This window comes from Haplochromis burtoni, unplaced genomic scaffold (genome assembly GCF_018398535.1).
Source record: "Haplochromis burtoni strain Fernald_Lab_line unplaced genomic scaffold, NCSU_Asbu1 Contig_650, whole genome shotgun sequence".
Lineage (NCBI taxonomy): Eukaryota > Metazoa > Chordata > Actinopteri > Cichliformes > Cichlidae > Haplochromis > Haplochromis burtoni.
Genome location: NW_024583011.1, coordinates 103437 through 125472, shown reverse-complemented (window position 1 = coordinate 125472; position 22036 = coordinate 103437). Strand labels below are relative to the sequence as shown.

At 40.1% G+C, this 22036-nt stretch overlaps 1 long non-coding RNA gene across 1 annotated transcript; it reads left to right on the top strand.

Annotated features, from left to right (window-relative positions):
* Window positions 1-10002: 10002 nt before the first annotated feature.
* On the top strand, window positions 10003-13978 carry LOC121812544. Its single transcript, XR_006053151.1, has 4 exons — window positions 10003-12146; window positions 12304-12447; window positions 12733-12822; window positions 12923-13978. It is a non-coding gene; the product is annotated as an uncharacterized LOC121812544 (long non-coding RNA).
* Window positions 13979-22036: the final 8058 nt, after the last annotated feature.

Here is a 22036-nt window from a genome sequence, read left to right as displayed (position 1 = left end):
CTTTACTCCAGGTGAGGCTGGAAGTATCTGAATCCTCTGGGTGATGGAAACAATCTGCTGGTTGTCTCGTGACCCCTCGCACCCCTCGCACATGTGCTTGAAGAGCAGCCTGGGAGTGATAAAGGGAGATTTTAGAATGCACATCACACTCGCAAAATGAAAGTTTAGCATCTTTTGCTTATCTCCAGACGCTTTTTTCCACAGGGGGAGATAAGAGTGCAAGCTTAAAGGGACCAATTAACTCCTAAATAAACAAATATGGACAGTCGTGTGTGTCACGCCATGAAGAATCCACCCCACTGTACATACACAGGAAGAAGTCTCCAGAAAGACGAGCCGGACTGGCCCAGGTACAAAGCTTCCAGTTCAAACGGATCCTATATTTAGGTTGTGTTCAGAAAAATGCAAAACGTAGTGTCAGACTCACACAGGGTGGACGTGTGGTTTATATTTAGAACTTTTCATTTCACCATTTGACACTGACGCTGCCACATGATGCTAATTGCATCAGTTTCATTAACAAATCAGATCAGCAGGTCATTACCATCTCAATTCATTCCAAAGTCAGGTCATTTTCATTTTATTGTTGGCTAACACACCTGAGGGAACACAATCATGAAATAGTTCACCTGCAGGTAAAGAGGTATAAATGTCCTCCGTTCCAGGTGCTCGGTTTGCTCTGGGAAACGGCTGACACACGATTCTGCTGCCAATTAGTGATCCCAACATAAAGTTATACACAATTTCCTTTTTGCATGTACGGTGTTTATCTCTTTAACTAAGCAGAGACTTCAATCAACAAGCTGAACAAAAGTGTACGACTCTAAGAAGTTATAGGATTTTCAATTAACCTAATGACATGGAGCCCGATCCTATCTGCTTGCAGCAGTTAGCTCAGGCAGCGCAGTGGATAAACTCATCACACAAACAGACTGCGCACAGCAATGTGACTGCTTTACATCATGAAACAGTGTAACACTGGGACAGTGAACATCTCAGTTAGAGGAAATGGAGGGCTCCCATCAGCTCTTGAAACGACCAGCTGGACCTTTCTTGTCTGACTTTTGTCAGCAGCTTGACTCACTTGCAGCAAGAGTTCACAGTCAGAGTAAAGTGACCCCGCGTTTCTTCCCCTGCACGGCGACCTTTCACTGAAGCCAGCAGGCTAATTTTTTGCTTCAGTGGGCAGCAGTCAGGATGTGTTACTTAATCCAACTTTGAATGGATACAGGTATGCATGACACAACTGAATTCTCTTTTGGTTTATCTAAAGAGCAAATAGGGAGAAATGTCTGGTTGCGCTAAGAAAATGAAGGTGCATTATAAATGTTGGAAACAAAGCTTAATTATGTACACTGGTTTTCAATAAATGAACTGAAATCTTACATATAAGCAGCACTTAAGTGGCCAGTCCAAAGAAGCTGTGATTTCTGACTATAAAGAAAGTAGTGACGGAAACTCAGCACCTTCTTCTTTGGAGAAACAGTGACGTGAAGAAGGACGTTTTCAGAGGACTATTCAGTGCAGTGGAAATTATGATCTTTGCAAATATGCATTTTTGCAAAGCTGCAGCTTCGCAAATGTAAATGTCATTAAACTTGGTGAAACATGGGTCACGCCTGCTAGCATTAGCTGGTTGTCCAAATATCGTCAGTCCAAAAACATAAATAAAGCAAAGGAAGAAATGTCTGCAAAGTATGTAAACTGTCATTAATGTGACTGTGCAAATGAAAACAAAGCTATTGCCTGGCAGTTTATTTGTGCCGACATAGTTTTTTAATTAGTTAAACTGGTGTAAATATTGTTCAGACCTCCCTAAACTGGTGCAGCTTTATAATAACTACACACAAGCATCAGTAAGGTATTGATAAATACCTAATTCATCATTATTACTCCTCTTACTATGCATTTATGAACATGGATTCAAATAGTTTATTAATAGTTATTCTTCATGATACATAATGTGATTAATAATCATTTTATACTTGATCATTTTATTTTATTTAGCAGCTGTTAATGGTTCGTGCTGTTTATATGTGAATGTTTTGTAAGAAAGTATTTCGATTTGTACACATAATGATTAGCGTCGCGTCTTAGAGCATGGAAATACCCCCAAAGATACCAATACTGGTATTTTTATATTGTATTATAATATTATATCCCGACATTTTGTTCTAATGTTATATTTTCCCAACTGATCTCGCTGAAATGGTGCAGGATGAAATGTCCCGTGGTCTTGATGTCACAATGTTGCAGAGCACTCAGGCGTGGTGTTTGTTGGTGGCGCAGAAAGAAGCTGAGGAGATTAGTACTGCAGATTTAAAACACGCTATTGCTGAAATAAAGCAACAGTGTAAACTGTTTCTTATATTGCAGGGACATTGCTGTGACTTACAAAGTGTGTGCTTATTTATATTTGTTCTTTAAATAACATCAAATGTGTTATCTCATGTAGGCCAGATCACCAGAGAGGAGCTAATTTTAGCTTTTAGAGCCATTAGTCTGGTGGCATAGCTGCCAGCCAAGGAGCTGATGTACTTTATCATCTTAGTTTGGTGAAGATATTGATTCTTACTCTGGTTAAACTGAGCTTCATTGTTTGTGACCTCTCAATGCCCAGCAGCAGCTTGCATTCACTTTGAATATTGATATTCACAGCTGGGCCCATGTCCTCATTTTAGGTGTGACAGCGTTTTAGTAGGTAAAGGTGATGCTTTGACATAAATTGAGCTGCGGTTTGGGGAAGGCCTGGAAGGGGACTGGCTGACGGCCCCTGGGCCTGGCAGATCCCCGTGTAGTAAACAGGAGTGAAGAAGTTAAAGAAATGAGAACAAGGAGGGAGAGTGGGGCACGTAAACGGGAAGGATCAGCTTGCAGAACTGGGGAAACCTCTGTAGATGACAACCAGAAGGAGCGTGTTTGGAGGCGTGGTCCTGCTCCTGACATTCCCATACATAATCTCCAATAGATTGATAGGATCAGTTTATGTCTTTTATTGTGTCCACTCAGTGAGTGAATATGTGGCGGAATTAACCAACTAACTGTTAAAACTATTAAGTACTTAAAGTCCTCATTAGATTTGTTGCCTGTTGTTAAAAAAAACACTGATGCCTGTGAAACATCAGTCTTTTTATACTGCCGGGTCCTTCATTCTTTCATTTCTCATGCTGTCATCACGTGGGGCTGGTTCTAGGTTCCCCTCCAGCCTTTGTTTTCTTCTTGCCGGTGTATCTCGGTGCTCCTTTCTCCAGCTCCGCCTGTAGGTGAGTCTCTCATCAGCCACAGCTGATCTCCTTCTAGTAGCCAGTGCCCGGTGTTTAAGGACCAGCTCAAACTCCCAGCATTCAGCATCAGGTTAGCCTAAGCTCCCACTGTTCTGATGATTTGCTTTGTGTTCTTATCTCACCTACAACGCAGTACCAACGAATTACATTGAATCCAAATACACTGACTCGTCTTTTTACTTAGGTGCTTTTTTACGATCGAATGTTTCATGTGTTATTGTTAAGTGGCTTAAAAATTCCTCTGAAAATTGTCTGATAATAGAATGAAATGGAATAAAAATGCAGCTTATTTTGGAGAAAAACGTCAAACCTTCAGAAATCCTGGAGAACTTTTACTGAAGTTCTAAAAATTGCAAGTAAGTCCAGATCCTGGGAAGCTAAATATAAAGACACATGACACAGGAACAAGACCAGATGATGACATAACAAGTAAATCAAGACAATAACAAGGGTGAGAAAAAGAACCAATGAGGAGAATTAAGACACAGAAAGCAACCAGAAGGACTAATATTAAAGGAAGTGACTGAAAATAAAGCCTTGACTCAGACCAACAGCAGAACCACTGAAGGCACTGAAAAAGATCATCACTCATACACTATACTGACAACAGCTCTGGTCCACCTACTGATACACCTGCAGGAGCTGCTCGGCTCCCAGTGCAGATGTTTGATGGTGTTAATACCAGATGAGGCTTTGAACTTGTTAGCAGAGCACTGGTGAACCGCACACTGTAACTTCCTGTGGTCTGAGCTGTTGTGGTTATCCACTTGGTTAGATTACCACTTAGTGTGGAAGATCTAGGAGAGGGAAAAATAATGGATGACTTGTTGCAACAGCAGTATGCTCAAGGTCATTAAGCTCTTTAGAAAGACCTGTTTTTTCACAATCCCTGTACAGGCAGACCACATGTGCTTGGTTATCAGAGACCTAAAAGACGACTTCAGAGATGTGAGCCATGACATTTCTCCATGTTGTATATATATTACTCCCAATAGACATGGATGGATGTAAACTGGCCTGAAACTGCCAGGCAGCAATTATAGTGCATTATATCTTATTATTCAAATAAAATATGATCGAACTGTTTGTTCGAGTTAATCATAAGGACTGGGAGCAAGAAAGGCGGCGACAGTACGGTAGGTCCAGTGTTCCTCACTGATGTTCAGAGAATGTCCTCTGTGGCATTTGTAATAGAAATTCCTTTGATTGTCTTTCTTCTTTCTACTCGGTCCCCTCTTCTTCTTTCCTCAGTCTTCCACTTCCTCCCGTTCACCTTCCTAGCATGGCTCCCTGTTGCAGCTCATTAGCTGCATGCCCCACCTTACCCACCCAGGTCCCATGATGGGGATGGAGGGGGAGTTTGTGTTGCGGTTGCCCTGTTTATGCAATCCCCCTTGTTTTGAAGTGACAGGCTGGGGATAGATATGCAATATTAAAGATAGGCCTTATGAATTTTTGACATCTAATTAGTTGCTTCCCCGTTAACATATCATTGCTTGCGGGGGCATGGAGAGCTCCACCGGGGCCCTCTCTGAAGTACAGGGCAGAAAAAAAGAGGCCTGCTGCCACTTCTAATGTATTCCCTTCTAATGTAAGTAGTAATCATAGCACTAAGGTTAATTAATGGCCCTCCAAAGCCCAGCTTTCTACAGAATACCAGGCCCATGGTTTCAGTGGCACACCAATTAGCTTTTTTCTGCTCTTGCTTCAAATGTTAACAGCCGCTGTTTCAGGGCTGTGGAGTGACAGAGAGGAGGTAAAGCACTGAGGTGACGGTGGTAACACATTATGGATGGTACCCAGGCCAGCACAGTGTGTCTGCACTGCAGCACTGCACAGCGCACCGTGGCAAGGGGCATTGTGCACATACAAAATGGTCATATTTTATTCTGTAGGGGGTTAATAAAGGCTGTTGGTCAATAATATTGACCAACCAATTATGTTGCCAGCTGCTAGACCTGTGGAAGCTGCTAGACCTGTGGAAGCCATTTTATTTACTTTGCGTGTTTGTGTTGTCAGTCAGTCAGTGAGATGGGACAGGAGCTGACAAAAAGCTGTTTTTGATTCATCATGAACATACAAACCCATCACTGGGGTCAAGCTTACATAATATTACTTCACTTCCCATAATGCAATCTGTATCTATGTATGAGTCACATTTTCACATTATGTGAAAAGGAACCGAGTCAGCCCAGCTGGGTGATGTTCCCTGAAAAGTCACAAAATTACAGTTTTTTCTCTTTTCTCTAAAAATCTGGGACAGAAAGTTTTCTTTCTTCATATTACTTTTTTTAAACATAAACATTTGAATGTACTGACACAACAATTATGCTTACCTTCGATTCTTTTCTGCTTTTTGTAGTATAAATTTTTTTGTCTTACCCTCCATGAAGGAGCACTTTGTGTGCAGCAGTGATCCCAGCAGCTCAGCTGGCACTTTGCTCTTCTATGTCGTCTCCCAAGGCAAACTGGTCCTGGATGAGGAGACAGACTAGTAGCCCTTTTCCATCAGTACCTACTCAGATCGGCTCAACATGACTCGTTTTCCATTACAATTGAGTACCGCCTAATGTGCATGGTGTCATTATAGGCTGAAAGTCCTGTGACGTCATTTGTTTACGACATAAACGCCATAACAAAGGAGGCGATGGTGTACCTGCTGCTCGGTGTACAGGCGCAGTGATGACGGTGCTGGGTTTGTTTGTAGCCTTTTCCCACTTGTGTGGTTTCACAAATGGCAGAAGAGATTTGTTTGAGCCAAACAGAAGGAATGGACACTAGACCAGTGGAAACCTGTGCTTTGGTCTGATGAGACCAAATCTGACATCTGTGGTTTCACCTGCCGTGTCTTTTTGTGACACAGTAAGTAAGTAAAGTTTATTTATTGAGCGCTTTTCATAGACAGGCAGTCACAAAGCGCTGCACAAAGAGATTAAAATAAACAGTACGATAAATAGCAAAATGCACAATATACACAATATAGAGTTTAAATGTAAATTAAAATATAAGAATGTAAAAAGCATTGGTCAACAGAAAGCTTGTTTAAACAGTAAAGTTTTTAACTGTTTTTTAAAGGATTCCACAGAGTCAACCAAACGTAGTTGTAGAGGTAGACTGTTCCACAGCCTAGGTGCCACAGACTGAAAGGCTCCGCCCCCTTTCATCTTCAGACGTGTTCTGGGAGCAACCAACAAACTCTGAGTCTGTGAGCGGAGACGGCGAGCAGCAGTGTATTTAGTGAGAAGCTTGGATAAATAATCTGGGGCCATTTAGTGCTCTGTACGTTAAAACAATGATTTTAAAACGAATTCTAAAATCTATTGGGAGCCAATGTAAAGAACATAAAATAGGAGTGATGTGAGCTCGCTTGCTAGAGCGAGTTAGTAGTCTGGCTGCTGCGTTTTGTACAGAGATGATTTATCCAAGCTGGTAAACAGGGAATTACAATAATCTAAACGCGATGACACAAATGCATGGACAATTTTTTCCAGTTCAGCTGAGGAGACCATATGTCGCAGTTTAGAAATGTTCCTTAAATGAAAGAAACAGGAATGAGACAGAGATTTTACGTGTGAGTCAAGGCCCAGAGAAGAGTCAAATATTACTCCAAGATTTGGAATATTTGGCTCAGCAGAAGAACAGAAAGGGGCAAGAACCGGAATGATCTTATAATATAGATCAGGAGGAGCTATGATCATGGTCTCGGTCTTGTTCATGTTTAAAACAATTGTTAGAAAGCCAATCAGAGATTTGAGTTAAAGCCTGGACTAGGGTGGACAGCCTATCCAGCTGATGAGGCTTAAAGGACATATACAGCTGAATGTCATCGGCATAGAAATGATAAGACCACCAATGATAAGTCACCAAAAGACTGAATAATGCAGCTAAAGGAAGCATATAAAAAGAAAATAACAATGGACCCAATACTGAACCCTGTGGAACCCCGCAGGTTAGGGCAGCAGTGTTAGAGGAGTCCTAACAGAAAAGGTCCTGTCTGATAGGAAGAAAACCAGTCTAAGGCGGTGTCAGATATACCAGCCAGAACCTTCAGCCTGTTGAGTAGGATTTTGTGGTCGATGGTATCGAAGGCTGCGCTAAGATCTAGCAAAATGATCACGGAACAGGTGAACGATGGTCTCTACATTCATGGATCGAAGGCTGCGCTAAGATCTAGCAAAATGATCACGGAACAGGTGAACGATGGTCTCTACATTCATGGTTCCCACCGTGAAGCATGGAGGAGGAGGTGTGATGGTGTGGGGGGGGGCTTTGCTGGTGACACTGTTGGAGATTTATTCAAAACTGAAGGCACACTCCTTCCAGACTGTTGGAAACCATTTCAGGTGACGACCTCATGAAGCTCATGGAGAGATTGTTGGGTTTTTCTCTGTATGTATTATTGTAGGGTCGACCTTATAATATAAAGCACCTTGAGGCGACTGTTGTTGTGATTTGGCGCTGTATAAATAAAACTGAAGTGAATTGAATAGAAACAATGATAAATGCATGGATGCTTGATACTAAGATCTCAGTCATAATATCCAAATACACACCAGCACTGCCACAGTGTTGTTTTAGTCAGCTCCAAACACACCACACACACACACACAGACAAGCACACACACACACCACACACACACACACACACACACACACACACACACACACACGACAAACGACACACAACAGCACACACGACACACACACAACACACACACACACACACACGACAAACAGCACACACACCGCACGCGCACACACGCACACACACACACACGCACACACACACACCCACGCACACACACACACACACCCACACACACACAACCACCACTCACACACGACTCACACACAGACACACACACCCACACACACACACACACACACACACATTGTTACTCAGCTCAGAATTCAGCTCAGTTCACATAATGGTGAAGTGAACAAAGACAGTGTGTGCTGTTTTCTGTGTGAGGCTCCACTTTGACCCACAGATGTCAGTGACTCCACTGCCCTTCTTCTTCTTCTTCTTCTTCTTCTTCTTCTTCTTCTTCTTCTTCTTCTTCTTCTTCTTCTTCTTCCCTCTGAAGTTTTTCCTCTGTCTCTCTCTCCGAGATGCCTCTGTGTCTCTCAGCCATTGTCTTTTGTTCACATTTGATTTCCAGGTGCTACTGGATTACAATGTTGACATTTCAGGTTTGGACTTTTCCTTTAAATATAAGCTAATCTGACCAACTGCAGCTCAAGCACCTTTTGCTTAGTCTGGGTTCAGATTTTCCTTCAGGGCTTTACAGGATACTGACAGCCTAATTCCATAAAAACAGCAAAATTATTGAATTTGGTAAAGAAAAAAAATGAATAAACAAGAAATGAAATAAGATAAATTACAAACACCATAAGATTCCTATAAACAGTTAAAGGGTCGATTTTAAACTTGTATTTAAAGTGTAAAGCTGTTTTCTGATTCTTAGGTCAGCCAACCAACAGCTAGAAGCCTGAAACAAAATGTTGCTGGACTGAAGGGCCATCGTGATTTTTAGATTACACTCGGACAGATCCTCCACACTGTGGAGAGATTACATCTTAGCTAGCCTGGGAATCCCTCAGTATCAAAGGCAGTGGAAGACAGTCTGGCATAACTACTCAGACTGCTGAATCACCCAGATGGACGGGTCGACGGCCGGGTAATTGTGTAGCATACGGGAAGTCCTACAAACTGAAGGGCCTTTAGACAATCCAACAACTACTTTAGCTAGCTGTGAACTCTCACTCTGAAGAACTTGTAATCTCAGCTACCAGTTAAGAGCGACACTGAGAGTGCCGAGAAAAAATGCTTCTACTGATTCCAAATATTATTATGAGATACTGCAGTTTTCACAGGGAAAAACCTCAGAGGGAAGAGCCATTTTTATATAGTTTATTTTTAGAGCAAGGCCTACATGCTTTAACACAGTCAAATATTTAGATATTTAGTTCATATTTAAACAAGAAGAGAACTCCCAAATGCCACACACATAAACACACACACACATATACACTCAAAGACACGCAAAACACTCCAGTGTTCCAGACAGCCGTGATCAATTAACTGATTATTATTATCACTGAGGCTATTAATCACAGTCTGTACTGATCAGGCTGTCCTGTTCTTTCAATCAGGTCTTACATACACCACACCTTGAAACAGGTGTGTGAAGGAAGGAGTGAGCGCACACACACACACACACACACACACACACACACACACACACACACACACACACACATAGGTGCCGCTCACTGTAAATGTTCGGCCTATTTCAGTTTACTGCATAGAGTTGGATGAATGCAGAGCTTACACTCTGCAGTCCTCTGATATGTGCTCACCTGAGTTAGTCGATTAGCTGTTAATGAAAAATTCCTGAATTATGAATCCATTTATGAAACCTAGAATCCAAAGGAGTGAGTTTGTGGTTTCATCTCAAAGGGTCAGTCGGTCACTGCTTGTCAGGCAGCCACACATCCAAGACTAAAACACGATTCAGATTATTCTAAGCTTTAGTGTTTCAACAGCATTTATTGGCTCGTGGTGTATTAAAGTTTTTAACACGGTATGTAAGAGTGTATAAAATGCACTGAACACTTGAGCTCTTCACGTTTTGTTGAAAAAAACAGAAATACACTAAAAGAAAGCAGCAGAAGGTCGTCATTAGTTTGCTGTATGTGCTGTAATGATTTCAATGTACACTGAAAAAATGGGAATTGGCAGGCTTTTGAATTTGCACAAATGAATTTAGTTAATGCTACACAAGCCTTTCATGTTTCTCTTATTTACATTATTAAATAAAGTACCATTTACTTGATTATAAACAATACTGAGACTACTCATTTTTCTTGCATTGATTTAAAGTGACTAAATTAGAATACTAAAACCATTGTAATCATGTTTGACCACAACCGGAAATGATGCAATATATTCAAAGACAACAACTAAATATGATTGGATAATAAGACCTAGAGTCTTATCCAATAAGACAACAACATAATTTAAGGAGAGCGCAATTGACCGCCAGATTCTGGAAGACTGTTCAGCCACATGCAACCTTTGGCACTGAGTCAGGCATAGTGAGAAGGTAAGTAATTTAAATACATTTGTTTTAGTTGGGTACGTTTTCACAGAATTGTTGTAGTGCATGCTATAGAAAAGTAATCTGTAATGCATCTACATGTTGTTTTTACAGTGCTAGCTAAAGTTGGTATTAGCTTTGTGGCTAAAGCTGAAAAATATTAACAAATTGCACATAGTCGGGAGAAAGCAGCTGTTGTCGGTCAGATATGGAATTTATGCATGTGACAGAGAGCACTGACGTTTTTGATGGCTTAGCAAGTTAAAACGTCACTGAGAGACGCAATAGTGTTTGTGTTACTCGTGCTAGTTATGGCTACAGTGGCTAATTAGTCCGGCTGTAACCGTCAGAGTTTAAGAAGCTGGGAGCCCCACAGTGCCATACCTTAATTCTTGCTGCTGACACGCACTCAAGTTATAGGATCCTGCCACCTTAGACGTGGGTTTAAGAACCTGTGCCCATAAATGCCAAATCATTTTTCCATTTAGTCATTGTTTTAGGTGAAGTGTCACTTACTTGACTATTCTATTGGTCAAGCCCAAATAATACAGCAGATATCTACAAGGAGATAAGTTTGTTCAACAGAGTATGTCTTATTAAGTGATGTATTGTGAATTTTCCAACATCGTCCTAACAAAAATTAGGACCCCCCCCCCCCCCTTTTTTTTTTCTACTTTGTGTAGAACATATGTGAGCTGCTTCTCAAAACATTATGTATAAATGAGGGAAAGATTGGTACTTTAAAGAAACCATTGATGCTCTTCTGGACTGGAATACCTTTTTTCAATTAAAATTAATGTTTTTTGTGATGGTGGAATTTTTACCTTTATGATTACAGAAGTCAAAACATCAGATGATGATAGCTTACCATCTAAACTCCCCATCTCTTGGCAATTCTGAATTAGAGGGCTCAGCTGTATCGGCCTTTCTAGTGGATTTAAAGAGTTAAAGAGGAGATAGCTTAAGTCATTAGGTACATATTCCCTGACATTCTAGAGGTCAACCTTGCACAGTGTGTGACATTAAAGGGCATAACTTATAGAAATGGAATGGTACTGGCCCAAAGGGCAGCAGGTGGATTGCCAGAATACTGAAAAACCATATCTGCATTGTACCACAGCATATTCTACATTGTCAGAGAGCTTGGTGGCTGGTACAGAGAGCACGACAGCTTTTGAGCTCAGCCCAGTATCCACAAGAATATTCACTCTCATTTCACTCTGTGAACTCCTTGATACTTATCCATTGGTTGACTATGAGATTGGATCAGTCCACATTGTGACTTTAAAAGGCATATAGAAATAAAAGGTGTTCATATAAGTGTAATAGGTTCAGTCGCATGTATTTCATTAGATAAATTCTTCTTTTTTTATGTCTGATCTTTATAACTTTGACTATTGGGTATGGATAGCTTTATGAAAACTAAACTGAAAGGATTCTTTCTGAATATGTAATTCTTTTTTGCCTACAGAGTCCTATGGGGAGTCCTATGGTCCTAAAGACTGTTTTGGCTGACGGAACCTGTCGAAGGCTCACTCTCTAATGGAGCGCCTGAATCAACTGAGGATCTCATCGTTGAAGTCAAGAGACAGTGTTGTCTTCAGGGCAGTTTCAGACTTGGACATAAAAAAGAGTAACAGAGTTGGTGAAACTCAAGATGGAAAAGACTTTTTCATACAGAAGACATGAAGGTGTTCGTGATGCACCAATGGTGGAGGCTTTCATGGCAAGATGGCCTGCTCTAATTGATTTCCATGAGGTAAGGTTTGCCTCATACACGGTGTTCTTGTGGTATTAGCCTAAAATGGTTAAGGCACAGTTGTTATTTGACAGCCCATTTCTTCAGCATGAGTGATTGCAGCCTTCTTCCAGGTATTAAACCTTTAAAGCTCATTCCTCTGTGCTCATGTTTTCAGATCAACGCTGAGTTAAGAGAATTGCCACCATCCCCCCTCAGACAAAGTTCCTGGCTCAGCTGGATCTCCACTTGGACAACCTGGTGAAGTTGGTCAACAAAGAGGAGAGCTTGGACTAATACTGAAAAGAATTGTGTGGATAATGTAAGTGATTAAGCCTCAACATTCACTTAACATGATCCTCTTTGGATGAAACTTTAAATTGTGGAAGATTTCAAATGTTTTCCCATGATAAATTCTCTCATTTTGTATTTTTACATCTGCTTGTTTTTTTAACCTTCACTTTGTCAACTTATTATTAATTGCCAGTAAACCTATTATTAATTTGTGTGCCTTTACTTTAAAAACATTCATGTAAAGTACACTATTAAAACTTAAATGAAGGACAAGAGCTGAATGAAGATGCTAATTACATACATTTCATTTCAGTGTGAAGATGTTGATGCTGAACGTGAGTGTGTCAAGGGAGTGTGTATCTACATGGGTGAAGACCCTGGCATGCTTATCCGGGAGTATGTGGTATGTACTTGTCTTTTTTTTTTTTTTTTTTTTCCGACTTTCCACAGTGTCATATTATTTACTTGGCATGAAATGACTAACATGGCTTCTTTTTTTACAGGGCATGGAAGAACGTGCCATCAGTGAGACTGTTGAAGACACCACTGTTTGAATTTATCTTCTTAAAGAGCAAGCTTCAGCAGATGAACAAGAGTTGTCCTTGCAGGCATCAGGGTGGCGAAGAATTTGGATAATGTAGCATTTGCTGTGATAATGCTATTTGGACTCATGTATGCATTAAACCTTGCCTACCCTGCGGACCTTCGCTACAACTTTGAGTTTTCCAGAAGGTTTTCATGGAACTGGATGGAGCTAAACTCTCTAAAGTTCTTGCTTTCAAAAACCATCTGTTTCATTGAGAAGTCAAAGACTGCACTTCTGCAATTCTTTGCAGTTTTTCATTTTGTGTTCAGTAACGTTATACTGCTTATGTTTTTATTGCTTTCCCCTCATGTGACTGCAATGCAGGATGATTTTTCCTTTTGGTATCATGTTGTAAGAAATTTTTACTGACGATTTTTAGCAATATGTTCTAAGTCAACCTTAATGTCCTGCTTACATGTTTAAAATGAAGATTAAAATTCATGTAGGTGTTTGGTATTAGTTATGTAACAATGTCATTTAAGGCTCAACTTATTTGAAATCTTGTACAGGTAAATACTTGTACAGAAGCTGAAACTGTTGTCAAATAATACACAAGTTATATTTGTGTAAATCTGTTTATTCATAAAAGCGTGTTGCTTTTTTTAGGTAGTCTTAATTTAGTTTACATTTTCAATTGTGTAATTAATACAAATGTTATATGTAAGAGATGACAGGATCATCTATAAGCACTTTCTTTTATTTGCTGCTAAGGTCAGTTTTTTGTGAAATATTTGCAAATATATTCTCAAACTAACTTTTTCTTTTAGTTATTTCTGCAGGCTATCTTTAAAAATGTGTTAACAAGTTTATATGGATGTGATTTTGGACTTGTTCATGGCAGAATTGCTGCTTTCACTGCTGTTACAGTTTAATAAAGGTGAATTGTTCAGTAGCACTCACAGTCTTTGCCTTTTTTGTCAATAATGATCAGTTAATATTTCAATTGAAAAAATTAAGTAGAGATTTAAAGCCATAAGTTGCGTTGCAGGAACATAATTGCAATGTGTTTACATTACATAATATCATTGCATACCACTGGCAAATAAAAATAAGTTGGTGTTAAACATTAAAATATATTGACATTATGCAATACATTGATATTATGATAACAGATTAATATTAGTACATCAAACATGATTTTTTTAAGTAATCTGATGTAAATAAAATACTTTGATTTGACAAGCATTAATTACTTGAGGGAAAGTGGAAAATTAAGTCAGTCATACTTATTCATATTATGTGGGACCGATGTACACAATAAAATCAAGTAAATTGAAAGAACTTTTTTTTTCAGTGTAATCAAAGCATCACGAATGTCAGCATCACTGAGTCGATGTTCTTTGAATCCTTGTTTACGTTTTTTTAAAGTTATTAAAAAGCTACATTGTTTTCTTTCTTGTTCACCTCATGAATTATTTACTTGCTTCTCCTAAGGTGAGAGGTCAGTACAACCCCGCCCTCCACGCCGTCAGTATTTTCAGTAGAGATGTGTCGGTCGTGAACGAGACGGATCTTTGAAGTGAACGACACGAGCCGGCTCCTTATCGCGAGCTGTGGGGGTTTTTTTCTTTCTCTCACCCTCTCTCTCGCACTTTTTTCCGCTTCACTCCGCACGAGCCTTGTGCTTTGCACTGGGCAGAGGGGGGAGGGGCGGTAGTTACACTCGCAGTAGCACAGGAACAGAGCGGGAGGAGAGAGAGAAAGAGAGCCAGGGACAACAACGTCACATTAGAAAGGTATAGTAATCATCCACAACTATTTTCAGTTGCAGATGATAAAGGATTCAGAAAGTTTATTCATGCAGGCTCCATATGACAGAGAATGTGCATCTTCTTTTTGTTTTCATATTTTAATTTATATTTAATTGTGTTGTGGTTTGCAGTGTTTTGTGTTGTTTCACTTTAAATTTGTAAAAGGAAAAAGCTGAAAATTTAAATAGTTAAAAGTTGAAATGTGAATAGTTGATTTTTGTATTATATGATTTATTTATTACATTTTATGTGGAGTGAATAAATAAAAGTATATTTACGGTGGCCCCTAGAGACAAAGCACGTACAAACTCCAAAACACGTACAAAACACAACAGAAGTGCTCCAGGATGCTAGGGGCAGTGTTGAGCTTTTGTTACCTAGTGGCTACACAAGCCAGGAAGTACCAACGACCGGATTTGGTGTGTGGTAGTAACAGGTAAATGAACATTTTTTTTAAATTATTTGAATATATATGAGTGCTTGTGTATAAATACACAAACAATACACATCTTTCATGCTTTCAATTGTGTAATTTAAGTGATCTAGGTAGCTCTGTTTTGGAAGTTCAGTTAACGCTAGAAATGTGTTTTGGAGTTTGTACGTGTTTTGTCTCTAGGGGCCACCGATATATTTATATATAAACATATATAAATAAAACCACTTTTTTTTACATTAGTAATTCCTTTTGTGCATAATTTTATATTATTGTTAATAATAAATTAATTAAAGCAACAAAACAACCTGAAGAGCCGGTTCAGGAGCCGAAAGAGCCGGCTCTCTAAAAAGAGGCAGAAATCCCATCACTTTCGTGTGGTTTGTGTTTCAGAGGCAGAGAGTAGCTGAGGTCTCCACCCCAGTAATCGCACACCTGACCCTCATACCTAAGACACACCTGCACGTTGCCCTTGATACAAAAGGCTGGAGTTTTCCCTCTGTTAATGCCAAATTGTTACACTACATGTGGTATAAAAGCGTGGCTCCCTCATTGTTCGTTATCTGCTGTATGTGTGCAAACTCACCTTGATCTTCTCTGTCCAGCCGCTGTGGAGAGCAGACCTGCTCGGGAGATATTCAGAAAGGGGAGAGACGCTTGTGGAGATAACTCGCCTGCTCCCTGCTCAGCCTTTGTTCGAGAGCTGCTGCTGGATTGCTGCTGCTTTTCCCTGAGGAGACTGTGCTTTGAAAGCTCTGTTGACAATAAACATCTTTTAAACGCGCCTGTGTGCGCTGCGCTTGTGTCCAGGTTTTCCACGAGAGCTTAACACTTGAGCAGGAGGCTGTTTTAATGACTCACACATGATTTACTGAGGTTTGTAGAAGGCAGTCCATAATTATTTGGACAATGACAAAATAATTGTATGTTTTCCTTGGCACACCACTGTAACTATGTATAAAAATGGTTAATTCCTAAACAGTGAATGCTGTACTTTTGGTGAACCTATTGAAGTAACGCTGAAAGTTTAAATCCACTCTGGTGGTGGACTTATACTGAAGCGGTGATAGTTACAGGAGCACTACTTAACTTATTCTGTTAATGTCTTCTTCCTGTGGTTTCCAAATCTTTAAAATGTAATTGGATGCTTGCACATGTATACCATTTCTTTTGCACAATATTTAAAATGCTGACCTCTGTATATTTTACATATATGTATACACGCACACACACACACACACACATATATATATATATATATATATATATATATATATATATAATCCAGATATATAATCTCTCCAGTAGTGCTATATATATTATATATATATATTTGGCATACATATTAGTCATGTGCATCCTTAAAATTGTACATATATTCATTCTTAGAATTCTCACATTCCTGCTCTTATATGTGGCTTGTTTCAATTCAATTCAGTGTACCAGCACATGTGACGTGACAATAAAACGAGTGCTGTCAGCGTTAATCTCATTAAAATGACGTTAACGCTATAACTGCATTAACGCGGAAAATCTCTGTTAGCGAGTTATCGAGGATCGCCCCGTGCGTGGGGCTGCACAGCGTCAACGCATCAGCGCTGACAGCACTAAATAAAAGTGATCTGACATATCGAGTTATAGCAATTCCAATTTGGTGAATGAAAACGGTGAATATGAAAATATAGATGGTTTTAAGAGTGGGCTGCACAGATTCAAAGGTATATCTTTTCTCTTGTGTAACCTCCTCTTGCAGCACGATCACAAATGCAGTGATTAAAAGTGTCAAAGTTGTGCCGCGGCAGCGTGTTACATCATGCCAGATGCAGACAGGGAGGGAGCTGCATTGTGATCTCCAATCACTGCCTGTTTCCTGACTGCTCACCTCATTTCAGGCACTTGCCTCTCACTGCAATAATATTCTTTTTGTTATTCTCTCTCTTTTTTTCAATTAGAGTCAATTGACCTGACAGAATTGCCGGCAATTAAGTGATTTTTGTAATGGTCCTGGGCTAATTTGCCTGGGCTTGTCAGCTGTATTTTATGTCACCAACCCCCTACCTCACTTACTCTCTCCAGCACATAATGACTTATAATTTCAAAATCTTTACTCTCCGCTTCCTTCTCAATAAATCGCAATTACAGGAAGTTGTTATAGATGCCTAAACTCCACACCGCCTCCGCTACAACCCCCATCTCTTTACTTTGTGCCGTCAGAGATGACAGAGTGGTGGAGGAAATCTATTTGTTTGCAGAGCCTTAATATAATCGCATTTCATGTGTGTACACTGAGTCCAACTCTCCTGGGCTCCACCACAGAGAGAAGTTTACTTTCTCCACACTGCTCATTAAGAGTATGAATTTCTGGCAGCTGGTCTTTGGATGGAATATCTTTTATTTTCTCCTGAATGGAGAGTTTTAAAAGATGTTTTATTTCCCCGAGAGCATCTAATCCATGGATGCTGCTGAAGATTTCAGGCTGTGCCGAACATTTTCAGAAAAACAAAAAACTAAAGGTCAGCTGACAAATTCTGTTTCCTTTTAGGTCACAAGGGTTAAGAGCCCTGACGGCACCTTGGAGAGTGATTTTTCCCCACTTCCACTCACCCAAATCACTTTGCTCCCGTTTGCGCTCATTCGCCAAACTCGAACCTGCCACCACGCTTCAAGTTTTCATAAAATATGTAAATGACTTCATATGAAACACCTTTTTCCTGACTATATCCAAGCTCAAACACACCTCCCACACGAATGCGTCGCCCTCCACACCCAACACGATTCATCTTTTTACTGAGCAACTCCAGAGCTGAGCATCTGCTTGCCTCCAGAACACTCCATTGATCTCCCTTCCACTCACTCCAGACTACACAACCACACATCCTTTGCCCAAATCGAGAGAAACAGTAGGGACTGAGAAAATAACTCCTAACATCATATCAGTTATTTTTTTACTATATATAACTATCAAGTATAAATACTAAACCATTTGAAAATTGACTGAAAATTCTGCAAGTTGTAATTATTTCAAGGTTCAAGGTTCAAGGTTCTTTATTTGTCACATGCATAGTTATACAAGTATAACACACAGTGAAATGTAGCCTGACACGCTCCTCGACATGTGCAAAGAATTGGGGGGGGGGGGGGGTGTAGAGGAAGAACATTATAATATATATATACACTGGGTGAATGTGCAGTAGTAGCAGCAAGCAGGTGAATTCTGTACATTAATATGAATAGATCTGACTATTTTACAGGATAGACAATATAAACATATTTAAAATTAAAGGAATTGAAATGTACATTGTGCCTGTTTAGTGTCTGGAAGAGGTCCTGTCTCAGTCAATTATAGATGTGTGTCAGCTTTGCAATGTAAAGGACTTCAGGGAGTATCAGCCAGAGGCCCAAACCGCTGTGAGCATGATGGGAACTTATTTCTCACAGTAAGTAAGACAGTCCTATTATTTTGCATCTATAACATTTTAAATGAGTGCATTTGCTTATTTTTTTATAATGTTAATAAGAACAAAACTGTGTTTCCTAATAAACAGCCAGCAGGTGAAATAAAGGTGTCACTTAACAAGAAGCAAATAACACTGAGCTTTAACCAATTATCACAATCACACACACACTTTAATATGAGCTGCTATCTGTGTGTGTGTGTGTGTGTGTGTGTGTGTGTGGTGTGTCTGTGTGTGTGTGTGTGTGTGTGTGTGTGTGTGTGTGTGTGTGTATGTGGTGAGCTGTGTGGGATCAGATCCTGAGGGGTACTGTAGCCTCAGACTAACGCTCCCCTAACTTTCTCAATCTCAAAGTTGGAGCCTTAATGTTACTTTGGTTTGCAGGATTGGGTCCGTGGATATTATGCTGCTTGATAACTATTTCCTCACAATCGTTTTACTCTCATTTCAGTAAGCATAAGCATACTGATACTGAGCCCTAATGGCTGTGCATGCTGTGCTTAACACAGTTTGAAATGAATAACCCCACTAACAGTCTCATAGCCATTACAAGCAGGACTTAAATGATCATTTGGGAGGATAAACCCACTGATAGAGCTTTTGAAATTATTGTAATATCATTTTCAGTTTGCCTAAATCATTCTAATGAGATGTGCCACTTAGCAACAGTGTTGGAGCTGAAATAAGGCCCATTTTTCAGACGCGCCCAACACAAGATGTAAAACTGTTGTAGAAATATTGCTGCCCACCACTAAAATGAGTGCAGTTAGCCTCAGAGTGAGTGTGTGCGTGCGTGTGCATGTGTGTGCATGAGTGTGTGCGTCTTCAAGCCACACAGGGATTCCTCAGACCAGCAGAACATTTTGTTGTTGTTGCTGTTGATTGAAGGATTTTATTTCCTAAGAACACAAGTCACACACACACACACACACACACACACACACACACACACAGGCACTCACAAATGGACTCGGGAGAGAAAAACAAGAAACTGAAACGTACATTCAGATGGATCAACAGCTAAATTATTCACAGCAATCTGACAGCAGATGTTTGGGAGGCCATGATTCAGCGCTGGTCTCTGCCGCAATTTCAGATCAGAAATTCAAAAATAGGAAAGAAGGCCTGTGTGACTCTCAGCCCCTCTCAACAGTGATGTCTGGAGCCAGTGTTAAAACTGACAACCTATTAACCCCTTAACATATACAGTTAGGTCCATAATTAGTTGGACAAACATACAGTTTTGTAGTTTTGCCTCAGTACACCATTACAGTGAATTCAATATATGATTTAAAATAAATAAAAACTTTCAGCTTTAAATTAAGAGGTTTTTACAAAAACATTTTCATTAACAGTTTAGAAATGACGTCAGTTTTTATCAACAGTCAGTCATAACAGAGGCTCACTGACAAACAGTTCCAGGGCCAGGTAAATGGTAAATGGCCTGTATTTATATAGCGCTTTTCTAGTCCCTAAGGACCCCAAAGCGCTTTACATATCCAGTCATCACACACACATTCACACACACATTCACACACTGGTGATGGCAACAAATGAAGAAGCCATAATATCTAACGTTAATTAGTATTTAATATTTTTCATTGTAATTTGAAAGACTCAAATAAATGTCAGAAAAAGTGAAAGAGGCCTAAAATCATTAGGCTGTAAACAAATAGAAACTAAATAAAAATACCAGAAATGATTGATCATGCAGAGGAATGGTTATTTGAAGAGTTTCAGTCAGGTTTCAGAGCTCAGCACAGCACAGAAACAGCTTTAGTGAAGGTTACAAATGATCTTCTTATGGCCTCTGACAGTGGACTCATCTCTGTGCTTGTCCTGCTAGACCTCAGTGCAGCATTCGATACTGTCGACCATAATATCCTATTAGAGCGATTAGAACATGCTGTAGGTATTACAGGTACTGCGCTGCAGTGGTTTGTATCATATCTATCTAATAGACTCCAGTTTGTGCATGTAAATGGAGAGTCCTCTTCACACACTGAGGTTAATTATGGAGTTCCACAGGGTTCAGTGCTAGGACCAATTCTGTTTACATTATACATGCTTCCCTTAGGCAGCATCATTAGAAGACATAGCATACATTTACACTGCTATGCAGATGACACCCAGCTCTATCTGTCCATGAAGCCAGATAACACACACCAATGAGTTAAACTGCAGGAATGTCTTAAAGACATAAAGACCTGGATGGCCGCTAACTTTCTGCTTCTTAATTCAGATCAAACTGAGGTTATTGTACTCGGCCCTGAAAAGCCTAGAAATATGGTATCTAACCAGATTCTTACTCTGGATGGCATTACCTTGGCCTCCAGTAACAGCTGTGAGGAACCTTGGAGTCATTTTTGACCAGGACATGTCCTTCAACGCACATATTAAACAAATATGTAAGACTGCTTTCTTCCATTTGTGCAACATCTCTAAAGTTAGAAATATCCTGTCTCAGAGTGACGCTGAAAAACTAGTTCATGCATTTATTACTTCCAGGCTGGACGACTGCAATTCATTATTATCAGGATGTCCAAAAAACTCCCTGAAAAGCCTTCAGCTGATCCAAAATGCTGCAGCAAGAGTCCTGACAGGGACTAGAAAGAGAGAGCAGATTTCTCCTGTTTTGGCTTCCTGTTAAATCCAGAATTCAAAATCCTGCTCCTCACATACAAGGTCTTAAATAATCAGGCCCCATCTTATCTTAATGACCTTGTAGTACCATATCACCCTATTAGAGCACTTCGCTCTCGCTCTGCAGGCCTACTTGTTGTTCCTAGAGTATTTAAAAGTAGAATGGGAGGCAGAGCCTTCAGTTTTCAGGCCCCTCTTCTGTGGAACCAGCTTCCAGTTTGGATTCAGGAGACAGACACTATCTCTACTTTCAAGATTAGGCTTCAAACTTTCCTTTTTGCTAAAGCATATAGTTAGGGCTGGACCAGGTGACCCTGAATCCTCCCTTAGTTATGCTGCAATAGATGTAGGCTGCCGGGGGATTCCCATGATGCATTGAGTTTTTCCTTTCCAGTCACCTTTCTCACTCACTATGTATTAATAGACCTCTCTGCATTGAATCATATCTGTTATTAACCTCTGTCTCTCTTCCACAGCATGTCTTTATCCTGTCTTCCTTCTCTCACCCCAACCGTCGCAGCAGATGGCCCGCCCCTCCCTGAGCCTGGTTCTGCCGGAGGTTTCTTCCTGTTAAAAGGGAGTTTTTCCTTCCCACTGTCGCCAAAGTGCTTGCTCATAGGGGGTCATATGATTGTTGGGTTTTCTCTGTATCTATTATTCTAGGATCTACTGCACAATATAAAGCGCCTATGAGGCGACTGCTGTTGTGATTTGGCACTATATAAATAAAATTGAATTGAATTGAATAT